This window comes from Podarcis erhardii (genome assembly GCF_964252035.2).
Source record: "Podarcis erhardii genome assembly, chromosome: 13".
NCBI classification, from domain to species: domain Eukaryota; kingdom Metazoa; phylum Chordata; class Lepidosauria; order Squamata; family Lacertidae; genus Podarcis; species Podarcis erhardii.
The window spans coordinates 5,687,757-5,701,533 of NC_138502.1; the positions used below are offsets into that span (position 1 = coordinate 5,687,757).

The 13,777-nt window shown below is 43.1% G+C and overlaps 1 gene segment (V, D, J or C); it reads right to left on the reverse strand.

The window, feature by feature from the left end:
- Positions 1–13,777, reverse strand: part of LOC309327114 (Ig mu chain C region-like) — an 86,514-nt gene that overhangs the window by 10,686 nt on the left and 62,051 nt on the right. Inside the window, exon 5 of the C gene segment in view lies at positions 12,723–13,055.

Genomic DNA, 13,777 nt, shown 5'->3' on the forward strand with positions numbered 1-13,777 from the left:
TCAATGTACGAAGGGATTTTAAAACACTTTTTATGCTGTACTACTGCAATTTATTTTGGTGAGAAGTATCTTGCTCACTTAGCAGCCACATGCTTGGAAGAACAGTGCACAGTTCCCTCTGCTGTCTTTGGCCCCAGAGGACCAGCAGAAACCTTCCCAAAGAAGGGACTTGGTTGTGATGCTTGCTCACCTCCTAGCTAAGCATTAAATCTCTGGGGTTACTGAGTGAATTACAGAGCTCAGATGTCCCACAACCGTTTCAGGGATGGTGCTGAAGGCTTGTGTGTCTTGGCTGAGTGTGCCAAGCTTTGGGGAGGCTGAGACATGACCAGCTGCTCCTCTTGGCCTTCCTGATGCCATTCATATCTCTCAGATAAGCATCCCAGACTCAATCGAGAGAATCTCCGGATAGGACTGGAATACACTTCTGGGCTGAAAGCCTTTGCCAGTCAGTTTAGGCAATACTGAGCTAGATGGATAAGTGGTCTGACTCAGTATAAGGCTGCTTCCTGTATCCCTAGGACACCCTGAATTGCTCTCTGTGCAAAGCAATAGGTTCCTGAGCTGGGGGAATCTCAGGTGGAGTTCACCTTGAGGCATTGGGGGGAATTTGGGGGTCTTTGTAAAAGAGCCCCTTTAATGAGACACTGGGGTTCTGTTAAAACCCCTTGGCTCACAAAAGCTCCCTTTTGTCCACAGCAGACACAAACAGCTGAATTTGCTGCTTCATTGCTGGAGACACCAAAAGATAGAATAAGGGCAGCATTTGGGAGTGAACCAGCTATGCTAACTAAATTAAGGCTACAACTCCCTCTTAGTAGGCATGTAGGCTTCAGAACTTTGTCTATGCAAGCATTTTTTAGTAAGCAACAAAGGGCCTACCAAGGGTTGGCACGCCGAGGTGCAGGCGGGGAAAATGATATCCAATGGTTTTTTTGCCAGCTCTCCTCTGCAGATGTTTGGGGGCTCTGTATGTAATCTTTGTGTGTAAATCCTATAAAAAGTCTTACTGGACAATGCCCAGTGTTCAGATTTTGGGAAATATCCTGCTGAATCAGTTAGTTTGCGCAAACTAATAAATGCTGGGCTCTCACTCTTGAGTTTCACTGGCAAGATCCAGGAAGAACAGGTTTTTTTACCTGCAGCAACCCGAGTTGCATGGGACTATCCCAGCTGTATGGTGGGACTGGAGGTGTGGAAAACCTCTGCACTTTCCCAGCTTTTGCAAAGTTAGCTTAAGGCCTATCCAAAAGCAGTGCTTGGGGGGAGAGGAGTAAGGAGCACCTAGTGCTCTCCACTAAGCTGAATGGAAAGGGCGGCACATATTCCAGCTGAAAGCTGAGCTTCCATTAACTGTGGTGAAGGAAAGAAGCTGGTTGCTACCTTAGAGATTTACTGAAAGTTACTACTGAGCTCAGCCATTGCGTACCTGCCAGTAGCGTTGCAGGCTGTAGTTCAGGTGCCCTCTCTGCCTTTACTGAAGCCAGGAGACACACAGCTCTCCTAGCTGAGTATTTGATTTCAAGGAGGCTGGATACCCCAGGTCTCCTACAGTCTTCCTACCAGCCCATGAGTTGGATGGTGCCCTTCTCTGAAGCTCAATGCTTAGCTTGAAAGCTTTTTCATCCCAGCCTAGCACAGAGCTTTGGAGAAGAGAAGGGTATGACCCCAGTAGTAGTTCTTAGCCTCTGCAAATTTGCAGCTGAGTGTGGACCCAACACTTCCCAAGGTTATAGCTCAGGTATAGCTGCTGTAGATCCAAATGGCTTGCATGACCCTCTGCTGAGCACTGGGATCCTAGCAGATCCTAGGAGCTTACCCCATGATTGTTCCCAAAGGCACGGCTGAGCTGAAGCCTTCCCGCGCTCAGCAATGAACTTCAGAAAGACACGGGCTTAACCTCTGCACTATCTGCAATAGTCTAAATAGCTTGCATTTATCCCAGCTCAGAAACCAGTTACAGAGAAACTATGCGGATGCCAGGAGAATTTCCCATCCTGCTCAGCAAAAAACCACCCAGCTCTGCTGCTACGGAGCCAAAAGATTTGGTGCATCGCAAGGTTGTATGCTTCAGAGAAGCTAGGTGGATTTTAGGATGTTCTCCATTATTTCCAAAGCCACAGCCAAGGGCACTGCCCACCTTTTCCCTAGGTGAGCACTGGGCTTTAGAGAGCCTCTGATTGCTCTCCTACAGATGCTGCTGCTGTTTGAAAGGTTTGGTGCTGTTTCCATCAAACAGTGACTATCAGAGCAGCTAGAAGATTGCGAAGTGCTTCCCTGAACATTTCCAAAGCCGCAAAGGATCAGGGAGCCACCCAGATCTTGGATTCTCCACCCCCAGCTGAGAACTGGATGCTAGAGAAGTTCCAACTGCTTTTCTTGCAGCAGTGCCAAGCTCAGAAGACTGTTTCTCCAGTTACTCTCCAGCCTCTCTTATGCTCAGCAGGCAGGTGGCAATAAGTAAGCCTTAAAACAGGAAGCAATAATCAATGCGAGAAATCAGAACTCAAATGGAAATACTAGTATTTATGCTCAAGCCTACAGTGGTACCTTGGGTTACATATGCTTCAGGTTACATATGCTTCAGGTTCCAGACTCCCCTAACCCAGAAATAGTACCTTGGGTTAAGACTTTGCTTCAGGATGAGAACAGAAATCGTGCAGCGGCGGCGCAGCGGCGGCAGGAGGCCCCATTAGCTAAAGTGGTGCTTCAGGTTAAGAACAGTTTCAGGTTAACAACGGACCTGCAGAATGAATTAAGTTATTAACCCGAGGTACCACTGTATTACAAAAAAGTTCCCTTTGACTTACCCCATCAAAGGCTGCCATGAAATGGTTGAGGCAGCCAGGTTCAAGCCACCACGGTCTGTTTCTTTGGGAAAGTCATCTCTGCTGTATGAAGCCTTCAGAGTTTTCCCTAATGTTCACAGAAACTGCCCTCCAAAAGAAAATTGTAGCTAGTGATGTCCTTGGGACTAACATGATGGTTTTAAAACAGATGCAGTACATTGTTGTGGTTGAGTGATGTCTGGGGTACGGGCTATAATTGGAATCCCAAGATGCCCACATGAAGGTTGGCTCAGAGAGAACTTCCTCTTTCCCTATTATAGTTTGTCTTGCCTTGTTTGCTTGTTTTCAAACTTCAGAAATTTTGTTGGTGGGAAAATCTGGCAAAACAGCCTCCCTCCACATTCACACACCCCACCCTCTAACATTATTTATTTAAGAAATGAATAAAATCCTGAATTATCACTTGCTGCAAAGAGTTGTCTAGGCAAAGTATATGTGATAAAGAAACCAACTATTCCAGAGCATAAAAAATACTGAAAGCAGATACCTCAGGCGGGACTAGGCCTTACCCCTAGAGGCCTTGAATTTATTTTTGTTATCTAATTCCATATCACTTTACAGGGCTGCCAAACACTTTCCAGTTTTCATGTGATGGAACTGGGAGGGTGCAATTTCCCCCAGGTTGCTTTGGCATCAAGATGCTCACACGAAGAAATCACTTCCAATTGAGCAAACTCTTTGATGCACATCACCTCCTGTACCATTGTGAGGAGTTTTTAAAAAGTTACTCCTCATGTGGAGGGAGTTGATTTTGGGTGCCATCAAAGACTTCCTGTTTCCGGCAGTGGAAAATGGCAGATCCCACACAATCGGACCTCAGCCGTTCCAATAATTCAGGGCTGATATGGGGGTAATTAGCCCTGGCAGCCTCCCCAGGGCAGGGGAGGACTGTCTTGATGACCCGTGGTCTGCCCCAGATTGCTGATGTGCCACACGGCAGGGGCACTGGGTCATGAAGCAAGGGACGGCTGACACTCCTGTGATGCCACCCCATAGCTGGACGCATCTGTTTGGGAAAATATAAAGATTTGGAAAACAAACAGACACACTCTGAATTGATGAAGCTGGGAAAAAACCTGCAGTATGTACAGTCTCTGGTGCAAAAGATCGAACTTCAAAGATCGAACTTCATCATGACGTTTGGAATGTGGAGGGGCTTGGTATGTAAAAAACATCCTTATCTCCCTAACATCAACAATCCGTAATGCATGCCAAGACTCATTAAGAACTTAAATTGCTCTTCAAAAAGTGAGCACAGATGGACTTTCATATATCTGTTTGCAGCCGCTTTTCTTCTGAGACCGGAAATGTCTGTTAAAGACGAAAACAAAGAACAAAGGACAAAATGGCTTCTACCCGCCATGTATTTATGGAATATCTGAAATACTTCCCTGACTAAGAGAAACAGGAGCTAATTGATGGTTGGTTATAAAGACTGGAAACTATATTACATATACAGCTGTTTGCAAAAAGATGTTTTTTTTATTATGAGCGAGAGAGAGGGCTAAATGGATGTCTGGCAGCCCCCCTCTAGGGCCCGGAGGGGGGACTGGGAGGATTCCAAAGGCCAATTGTTAACTGTCTGATATATGGTTACATTGCAAACAGTCTGTTCAAGAATAAATCAACAAGGAGGTTACAGAAGGAAACTTCTCTCTGTTTCTTTGATAACACCTGGACGGGAAGGATTAACGATCTGGGAGCTGCCAAAATAACAACTCTCAAAGAGCTGGACAGAACTTTGAAATTGGATGCAATTAAATGAAGCGGTGCGATAAAAAACAGCTGAAGGAGTACAATATACGGACAAATCTGCACTCCATAGAAAAAAAAAGTATCTGTTTTCTGACATGAATGAGGCTCGTAGAACCAGAGTCAAAATGTGGAGGGGGAAAATTGGACATGGAATTATGAATAACATTGAGGATGATGAGAGGCAGGACTTTGATGTTGAATGCGCTTCGAAATTCAGACCGTGGGAAGTCAAAACAAAATTATTACAATTTGGAAGACAATTGGACCTTTTTTATTTTAGTTTTTTATTTTTATTGGATTTGATTTGATATGTTAATTGGATGTTTCCCTGAAGTACCATTTGTGGTGACATTTCCTGTCCAAGCACAATCAGTGTTAATGGGAGCTGTTGAATTATGCTCCACGCTAATCCATTGGAGGAAAAATACAATTTTAGTTTGCAGTTTTCACGAATGCATGTGGCGATGGGGCAGGAAAAGAGCAATGGAACTGGTACTTTCAAAGTGACGGGCTGGCACAGTGGAGCCGGGAAGTCGTGGTGAGCCTCCCGTCCCTACTCTGTGCCCTCCTGAGGCAGGGGAAGGAGGAAGAGAGAGTGTCTTAGTTCTGTCACTAACCCCTAAAAATGACTCTGTGCGACATACCCTCCAGCATTCCTCAGATGAAAATTTTCATCTAAGGCATGTTGCAGAGTATGCTATGTACACAGAGACAGGCAACATTGTCTATGTGGTCATCTAACTACACAACAAGTACATGTTTTCTCCATGCCAAACCTATTCATTTTTTTTGGGGGGGGGGGAGGAATAACAGGTGTGGAGAAAATTCGCCACCTGTGTAGAAATGGTAAATCTGGATTGCTCCTCACCAGGTAAATCAGGAATGAGTAATGGCTGGTGCTAGTGGGAGTGAATGTGGTTATATAGGCCTCTGTCTGGCCTTTGTGACTCTCCCAAGGCCACCCAGTTATGACCCACCTTTTCACTCTCTTCAGGTGCTTTTGATTAGCTGGAATATGTGATAATGTAATAGCATATAGTCTGGCCCTGAATTGGGTTCCTCCTGGATTGCCATTGAAAAGGAGTGGCAGAAGGGGAAAACAGCTCAAATATGTGTTTTCTAGGCATGGCACAAGCAGGAGTGTGGATGCGTCCTAACTTTCAAAAGCTAAAGTATAATCTACTATTGAAAGATGTTAGAAAAGACTTAAAGACTTGGACGCAGACAGATCTATCATGGACTGGCCATCTTCCACATTGAAATTAATGGTTGTCCCAAGGTTTTTATTTTTGTTTCTCCATTTATCTCCATTTATCTATCCCCAGACTTGTTCAAAAAGTGGCAAAAGCTGTTCATCCAATTTGTATATTTAGGGAGACATTTGAGGCTGAGATCCTCAGTCGTACACCATTGTACACAAAAATGTTCTGAAGTCCATCTTCAAACCCACTCCGAGGAGAGAGGTTTAATATATAATGTTTGGAAACATGCAGGGTTGTACAGGCTGGGAGGTGTTTTTTTTTAATGATGGGGGCATGCACCTGATAGGCGAATAAGTTATACATGAATTAGGGAACAGAAAGATGTGATGGCTGTCAGGAGCTTGTCCTACATTCGAGTAGGACACTGGCAGAGACACATGCCCAGCTGGCATGTTCTCTCCCTCCTGGTCGATCGTTTGGGAGCTTCATTAGCTTTCTTCAGCCCGAACATCACAGTCACCAATGCCAACAGACACCGACACACTTAGGGCTCCGCAGAGTCTTCGCAGCTTGTGTAACAGACCTCAGCAACTCAGCATTTTGGCTACTTTATTTGCATATAAACACACACGGAGCACTGCAACATGGCTCCCTCTCTCTCTAGTATCAGACAGCAAAGAAAAAACAAAGGACAATAGTCCCACTTCACAGAACACAGTAACACAAACATCCTGTCTCCGTCACTTCCCACTTTGTGGAGTCAAAACATACACCATCATGTGAAAGGCAACAATCCCATGACTGCAACCATGAAACAGGAATTCTAACAATGGCTGCACTTGTACCAGGCACTTCACTTCATCTTGAACCCAACAATTAGTCCACAAGCAACCATGTCTTTAGCAACATTAGGAAATTTGATTCTCAACACGAATCTGACTCCAGAAAAGATGTTATCTGCAAAATACTCAGTGATCTCTAATTAGGTCTTATTGATTCAACAAAGCAAGTTTGGGAGTTGGATTTGTGAATAGAGATGGAGAAAGCAGATGGGTGTAATACGTGGGCTAAAAACACCACTAAGGTCTGTCTCCAGTAATATCAGAGAAAACACACTCAAAATTCTGTCTTGATGGTATTTAACTCCACAAAAGGGCAGTCACGTGGACCCAGCTTCCTCTCCCCTGCGATGGAGTCAGTACACTCCATCAGTCCCTGACTTTATATGATAAGTGGTTGACTTGAAGCAAACAACAACCATTCTGGATGAATATTTTCAAAGAAATAATTCTCATAACACAACAGACTGTGCATTGCACACCACAGTTGGCATCAATGAGTACCTTTATTGAGCATTGAGAAAGACCTACAACACAAAGAACTAATTACATTCCTTATTGTGGTGGCTTGGCAGCATATTTGTGCAGAAATGGAAAAACCTGGGTCATCTTCAACTCTCTCTGTGGAGACAGAACATGCGGATAGTAGCACTGATGGAGAAACTAGCTAAGTATGTTAAAGTATCAAACATTCCTTAAGACTCAGATGACTTTATAGAAGCATGGCATCCGCTCTTAACCTTTTCTAACAACAACAAAGGTATCTGGCATCTGTCAGCTACCCATGTTCACCTGTGGTGTAATGCATTTTAGTTATAAAAAGGGTGTTTCTTGAATAAACTGAACCCTTTCTTGCCTCTGGATGCACTTAAAACTAGAAAATTAGTTAGAATAACAATTCATGTGAAATGTAAGCTTAATGTACAACAGGATAAAGGCAAACATTCTATTTGATATATGTGGTACAATACTCTGTCTACTGCATTCGGAACAAAATAAAAAAATTCCTTCCAGTAGCACCTTAAAGACCAACTAAGTCAGTTCTTGGTATGAGCTTTCGTGTGCATGCACACTTCTTCAGATACACTGAAACAGAAGTCACCAGACCCTTCTATATAGTGAGAAGGTGGGGAGGGGTATTACTCAGAAGGGTGGTGGGAATGGGTAATAGGCAGATAGCTGTGATGAGCCTGTTGACGACTCTTAACGACTGCAATAGGTCTTACAGGAACTAACTTAGTTGGTCATTAAGGTGCTACTGGAAGGAACTAACTTAGTTGAACTAACTTAGTTGGTCTTTAAGGTGCTACTGGAAGGAATTTTTTTATTTTGTTTTGACTATGGCAGACCAACACGGCTACCTATCTATTACTGCATTCGGAGTTGAAATTGCAATATCCTCTTTTGGGGTTTTGACTAGGTAGGCAACAATAGCTAAAACGAAATATGACCACGACAGTGTCACAGCGATGAGTGGTATGCAATGCTAGTCCTAAATCAGAGTAGACCCATTGGAGGTAAAAGGGATAATTGAGTTTAATTAATTTCATGAGGTCTACTTTAAGCAGTACTTAGTTGAATACAACACACACACACACACACACACACACACACACACACTGAAGGAAGGCAAAATTATAGCATACATGTTTGAAGGATAAACAACCAGTCCAATAGGTCCAGTTCAAATGGAACACTGGCAGCAAAAGGCCATGCATGTCTTGTCATATGTTAGTCCCGTTTAGTTTGATAGGACTTGCTCCCAGATACATGATGAGACAAAGCGAGACAGAAATGTCATCTGTCCAGTCAACCTTTCCCCAAAAGCGAAAGGAGAAACATTAAGTCCTTGATTATGCTGCTGATGAAAGAAACTGAAAGAATATACAGTCCTTTATGTTAGGCAACTTATTGCCCATCTTCAGATGACCCTTCACTTTGTTATTTCACCTGGAATTGGAAAACAACCATAATTAATGTTTGCCTGGACAAAAATAAGGCCGTACAGCCCTCCACTCTTTCATAACTTGCTGTCCCATTCATCACTGCCATTTAGTGATGCAATAAAACTCTATTCTAATAGCATGGGGAGATATTTTTATTGGGCAATCAGAACTGGCAGGGCTCATCTACGTCACTCACAGTTAGATGGTTAGATCTGCAGAGGGTCTATATGAAATTGCTGAAATAAAATATCCACACAATGAGGGGGAGAGTTTACATTTCTGAAAAATAGTCCTATGTTTACATGATATACACACATGACTTGTCTAAGAATAATAGTCCTTTGACTTATATAACCCTAACACTTTGCAAAATACAGTGGTACCTTGGTTTACGAACTTAATCCGTTCCAGAAGTCCGTTCTTAAACCAAATCTGTTCTTAAACCAAGGTGTGCTTTCTCTAATGAGGCCTCCCACCGCCGGTGCCCTTCCACTGTTTGGTTTCCATTTGTAGACCGAAGTAAAGTTCGCAAACTGGAACACTATTTCCAGTTTTGCGGAGTTTGTAAACTGAATCGTTCATAAACAAGATTGTTCTTAAACCGAGGTACCACTGAATCATATTTTCTTGAACCTTAGCTTGGTCTCACCCCCTTGAAAACCATTGTAGTTTCTTACCCTACCAGCTATAAGTGAGTTACTATTAATCCTCAGTTGCAAAGCATGATCAAAGGCCTCTTGCTTCAGAACCCCCTCTTGCATTTTACCTTGATGACAGTCACGGTGACACTGTAGAAAAGGCTCACGAGGAAGAAAATGATGAAAGTGGAAAGGATTGATGACAGGCTTTCGAGCTCTTCATCGTCGTCAGCATCTATGAACCCATCTAGGTAAGCTTTGGACAATACATGCAGGTCAGATTCTTCTGGAGTTTAGAAAGATGGGGAGGTCTCAGTGTAGCGAAGTGACACAGAAGGGAAAAGTAGGTTACTTTTGTGGGGAACTGGGAAAGGAATGTGAAAGAGGCACACTGAGAAACAAGACAATTCTTTAGACTGGGCACAATCCAATCTTGACAACGCCAAGTGGCATGTGGAGTCGGGGATAGGCAGGGGAAAGAGGAGTTGATTTAGCGAAGGGATGGAATGGTGACATGCTGCACCAAAGGGCAAAATCACAGATATTGCAAACACTTTAGTGTCTCTGCCTTTGGTTGTGCTGGCAACATGGCGCGGATTTGGCCTATATCCAACATGAGCTGAGCTCATGTTGAGGGAATTGTAGTACTTTTAGGAGTTCTGCATGGCACAGCTTGCTTGCTGAAAGGAGTCAAGGAGCCCTTGCTCCAAATGATGCTCTCTAAACCACATAGAGCCCTCAGTAGTTTTGCAATAACTGACCACCCGGCCTGAATGATTTTTGTGTCGTTCATGACAGCATTGGATATTGTACTGTATTATAAGTTGCAAGCAGAGCCTATCATACTGTTTTTGGTTTAATTTTTTTTTTTACAGTGTTTAGGATCCGTGAGTAGACAGTAATGTTAAAATGCACTCTTCAGAGGGAAGAGATGTCTCAGCCTTGAGGTGCATTTTTGAGAGTTTATCTTATGAATCACACATGGGTTTCATTTGGAATTTTCCAACCAATGGTCTGCCGCAGAGTATGGCTCTCCACCTTCCGAAATGATTGAATGCTTTAGCATTCTGTGCAACACTTATGAACCTACAAATTGCCTTCCAATGAGTATCTCAACTGTTGCTAGTAGTGCAGATGAGATGGAATGAGAGATAAAGTAGCTTGCCCAAAGCCACAGTATTCTTTGTGACTGAGGCAAAGGTTGAACTTACATTTATAAATTCAGAACTCAGCTCATTCCGTTATACTGGTGTGCTGTATCTTGTGAACATGAGTGCAGTTACTAGCCTCACCTACCCCCTGTAGATTCCTTTCAGATTTTATCCTCAGCAAAACAAGTGCACAATCTAAACCTTTCTTTAACAGAGGCAGATGGTGGGTTTAGTGCAGTAAGGTGTCAGTAGAACAAATTACCCAAGTCACATGCTACAGGAGAAGGTAGTTCCCACTCCAGGAGCACTAACTATCCACTTTAACCTGTCTCCAAATATGAAAGGAAGCTGAGCATCAATAGAACCCATCTGCTGGCTGTTCCCAAAAGAAATTGCATTGGGTTGCAACTCATTACCAAGAAACAATGACTGAAGTTATCAAGGTGTTCTCCATAGCCTCCACATTCTGCTGTGGACTGAGATGCTTCTCAGTTACTCCTCTGCTGTCTACATCCACCATTTCCAACAAATGGTTCTGAGTGGGAAGGACAATGCCTGCACTTTTGTCAAACTGAAATGAAACAACTGGCTTAGTTTTGTCCTATATGTCTCTCTTGCTGTGCCTTGGGAGAGAATTAAAGAGTATTGGTGTGCAACTGGTATTCAGAGACATATTGCCTCCAATAGCAGAGGTGGAGCACAGCCATTGTGGGTAGTAGCCATTGTCAGTCATAACAAATGCAACCACCACATTTTTCTTTACTTTGTACTAGTAGAGGTTTAGATTACTTCCTATGTTAATGAAGCTCTAGATCTTTTCATCACAATGGACAAAGTGATTTTGGAAATTGCAATGCTACATTTTTCAAGTTTTAGATGATCACGGACAAAGTGATGATTCTTTTTTTAGATATATACTCTAGTTTTGGCAAAGAAACCTCAAATATGCAATTCACTGACACATGGGAAACTTCTCTGATAGCATCAATGCCACCATTATCATATTGTGCATTTGGAACTTGTTAAATGTGTGCTGTGGTGAACATAAATGGAAGCATCCAGTGTCCTAGGTCCACCTAAATTGTGATTGTTTATGCACACACGTTTTATTACTTTCTTTAGTCTTTGCTTTGAGATGCAATACAAAAATAAAGATAAGATGGATCAGGGTTGCAGAATGATAAACCCATGTGTGCTTGCAGAAACTGAAAATCACTGCTTTCTATGCATGATATTTATAAATATTTATTTGTGCATCAGTGTGTTATATATATATATATTTGTGCTTATGGAAATGTTTTTGCAATGTCATTGCTATGTGAGAAAGACAGGAGCACTTCCAGCTGTTCTAGTGGGAAGGCTGTTCTTTGTCTGTGCAATTTGTTGGCTTCTTCCACATGATGTCATTAGCATTGAAATGCTACCCTAATCCCTCCTTTAAAATGGATTTACCTTTAACTTTTCTGGAGGGAAAATCCCCACTAAGTTAAAAAAGTGTTGCCAAAATTGGTGCTTTTGTGTTGGTGTTAAGCCCCTTTTTCAAAGCACCTGCAAAGTCTGGACATAGGGTTCCCTCTGAAGAGCCAGCAAAGATGTTAATTTGCTTTTACAACCACACTTTTAAAAGCAACACACAAGACATGTCATGAAACACTCTCTGCATGGTCCTGAGCAGCTTCTTTTGGTTCTTTAGGGGAATTTTACACTGAAACATCCTTGGATCGCTCTAAATTAAACAACAACGTCAGCACCATTATATCCTTAGGGTTGAAATAATGAATGTGTGGTCCTAAACCTAAAACAGATATTCTCCGCCCCACATGGAGGAATTAATCATTTTGAAGAAAGACTACTGTGACGTTTGTGTTTGTGGAGAAGAGAAAGTAATGGTAGACAAAGCTATAAGAGTAAAGGCCAAAGAGCTAGCAAGGGAAAGGTATGGTGAGGTTGACAAATCTGATACTTGCAATGCAATACACAAGGGAAGGCTGGGTGTCTAACTGGGTGTCTAATGTCTAATGCTTTTATCATCCCTTGAAAATTCCAGATCATAGCTGAGAAAATGCTGAGAGTGGAAGCTTTATATTCCATCATAATGCTTGTATCCTGAAAATTAATTTTTTTATCTAACAACAATCCAGATTTGTCTCCATGTATTAAACTTTCTTTATTTCAAACCAAAGGCCAATAATTAAACAAATGGAGACACAAGAAAGGAAAAATAGATGCTGGTAGAATTAGGGAGATGTGAAAGATATGCAGGAGGCTTGACAAGAATGGTTATTGGCAAGTGCTGGCGGTGTCGGAGAGCACGAGGGAGACGTTGACAATGGTTGGTTTACCCGTATTCTTGTCTATGGTCTTCTGAGATGTCTGAAGGGGCAACATCTCATGCCCTACCATGCAAGTGTAAGTAGTTCCAGAATTCCACTCTTCTGCGTTGACGTTCAGCATGCTATAGGCATAATACCGCTTGGGTGCCTTGGACTCCTGGGTGGCTGTGCTGGTGAAGTATTTGGAAGCATCCACGGGCTCATCATTCCGGAGCCATTTGACAAAGAAGTCAGGAGGGGAGAAATCTTTCACCAAACAAGTGACGGTGGCTGTTTCCTGCAGAGCCAGCTGATCCGTAGGAGGGGGAAGGATGTATATATGTGGAGCAGAAGGGTTGACATCTGGAAGGTTAAAGGAGGGTGTGTGTGAAGAGAATATCAAATGCATGGTTTTGTTTTTTAAGTACATTGCTAACCATCTTTCCCCCCTTTCCTTTTCTTAACTATGACCTCATTTGTATGGTTTGAGAGAGTCAGAAAAACCTGTGAGAAGATTGGTAGAAGCCTTCTAGGAGGTGAAATGGACAATGACCAATGATGACCAGATCAGAGATTTGATGCAATGGCTTTCTAAATCTGGATTTTTATTAAAGACTGTGGTGGCATGGTCCACTGCTTTGTGTGTATAAAAAGAGTGGAAGAGCATAAGCGAGACAGAGAGACTATGGCTTACAGAGATGGTCCCATGAAGTAAGTGGGGACAAACTCATCTCTTCATTGCTAAGGTGAGCTGAGAATAGGGCAGGAGTCAGCAACCTGCAGCCCATGGGCCACAAGGGGCCCACAGGGGTTATTTAAATGGCCTATGAGCCGCCCCCAAACCAAGCTGTCCGCTTGGCGAGCCCCCGCGTGCTGTGCTAAGCCGGTGCAGCATGGAGCAGGGACTCATTTCCGCTTCACTGAAAAACACGTCTGTGCATGTGCAGATGCCGAAAATCGCGTCTGCGCAGATGCGATCTGGCCCACGGAGCAATCTACGTGGGAGTGAACCAGCCCAGGAGAGGTAAACCTTGCTGACCCCTGGAGTAGGGGCTTCATCTACTCTAAGAGCAGCCTCATATATC